Genomic DNA, 2,443 nt, shown 5'->3' on the forward strand with positions numbered 1-2,443 from the left:
TACAAAGCCACTGCTGTACAAGCTGTACAAAAACTCAAATTCATTTTTCACTTTGAAACTGAACCACATCAAAACCACAGTCTGTTATACACAGAAACTAATAAATTATGTGGAAACATCTGTCTAAATGTGATAAGAAATAGTTTCCAGATATGTTAAAAATGTAGAAATAAATAAAAAAACATTAAATTTCAGCTATTTTATTTATTATTATTAATTATTATGTATTTATTATAGATTGTGTCTGTATACTGTCACAGCTATTATGATACATCTCTTATGATACCATAATATGATACCAAAATACTGTAAATACTATAGGACATTACTATTATAAACTAATGAATAAATATTGTAATTTTGGGGTAAATGGTTTCTAGAATTAGAATGATCTTTCAAAGTACTCCAATGAATTCATTCATTTAAAGCACTGTTAACTTTTTTTGGCCAACAGAAATCTGATGAAACAAATCAAAGTAGATAAAGATGCAAATACACAGAAGAATCTAATTATGTCATGTGGTAAGCACATTCAAAACTCCTAATTTTGTGGTAAAATCACAGAAAGATACAACCTCTTACAGCAATTTTCACACTCAATGTAGTTGGAATGAACTGCTTCTAAACTTGAATCAATCGCATGAACCTCAAAGCATCACAACAAACAAAAACACCCCAAGATTAGCTCTTCAGTGAACATTTAACTAACACATAAGCATATGCAGTGAGGACCTGATTATTGGATTCAAAATCTATTTTAAATCTGGAACAAACTTACACTTTGAAATATTTAAAACAAGAAAATTTATGACACTAAATAAATAAAACATTTAAGATTCAGAAATATTTTTCAGGTCACTAATGATATTTGTGACATTGACTGTGGTAACTATTATCATAATACAAAATGTATAATGTCACTGTTAATATTATTGGTTCATTAATTGTTCATGTTTTGTATTTATCTTCAAAATCATCTGCTTAATAAATAATCTATACTTTTCTTCAGTTGCAAAGGCTTTAACCAATGGCGGGGCAAACACATGAGAAGCAGTAGATGGTATCATCACACAGAAAGCAGGAAGTTCCAGTGTGTTTGAGTGTGAAACTGCAGAGACTCACAGTAACACAGATCTACAGCTCAGAGCACAGAGAACATTAATACACACCTGATCTGACCTAGTCAACATGGAAAAACACCTGTTTCTGATTTTAATTACGATTTCAGGTATAATTGATTAATTTATTTTTATTACAGTGGTATTAATGAGATCATTTGAGATTTATTTTTTTTATTATTTTTTAAAATTATTTTTTAAAATTTATTTTAGGTGTGATGACTGCGGACCAGATTTGGCCAAACAAAGATGCTGTTGTCATAAAGGAAGATGAGACTGTGGCCCTCAGCTGTTCATATACAAGCAGTGGTTATGCATATTTGTATTGGTACAGACAGTATCCTAACAAAGAGCTTCAATATTTAATATATTCTGCACAATCAAGTAGTGGAAGGTTTCGTGTGACTAAATCACAAACATCCACTGAACTCACTATTACTGGTGTAACTCTGTCAGATTCAGCTCTCTATTATTGTGCTCTAAGAGTAGCAGCCCAGTGATACAAAGTCTGCGTGAAGCCGTACAAAAACTCAAATTTATTTTTCACTTTGATGGCAAGTCACATCAAACCCACAATCTATAATTCACACAATATTATTAAACTTGTGGAAACATCTGTTTATGGTTACTGAAAGGGTAACGAAAAGGAAACAAAATATAGCAGAATAATTCCCTACTTCCTTACAGTACATCACAGTACATCACACATCTCTTAAAGAAAGTTTTCCAGTGATAAGTCAAATTCTTCATACAGTGCAAACTAAATATGTCCAGTATGTCCTGATTCCCAATTTTAATTCTTATGTATTCTGACATTGATCTGACATTAGTTACAGTTTGTGAATTATGTCAGAATATGTTACAACTGAATTTAATTTAAATTATTACACGGCTGGGTTCTTGTTGGTCAGTCACAACATTCCAAGGTGTGTTATTCCCCAATAACAATTTTAGTCATTAGCAACAGCAAATAACACACCGCTCATCCAGGTACTTTGATGTCTTTCATATCAGAAAGCTGCACTTTTTGCTTTCCTTCAAACGCAACTCATCACTCATTGTGCCTCAGTTATCGACTGTATTTACTGTAAAATGAAACCAGAGGACTTCAGTATTAATAGCAGCGGTAACATTGTTGAAGGGTTGCCAGCAGAGGCGGACAGTAACTAAGTACATTTACTTGAGTATTGTACTTAAGTACACTTTTTGAGTATCTGTACTTTACTTGCGTATTATTTTTTCTGGAAACTTATGACTTTAACTTCACTACATTTGAAAGACAAATATTGTACTTTTCACTCCACTACATTTCTATCAAGATCCTC

This window comes from Sinocyclocheilus rhinocerous, unplaced genomic scaffold, assembly GCF_001515625.1.
Source record: "Sinocyclocheilus rhinocerous isolate Xijiao unplaced genomic scaffold, SAMN03320098_v1.1 scaffold254, whole genome shotgun sequence".
Classification (NCBI taxonomy): domain Eukaryota; kingdom Metazoa; phylum Chordata; class Actinopteri; order Cypriniformes; family Cyprinidae; genus Sinocyclocheilus; species Sinocyclocheilus rhinocerous.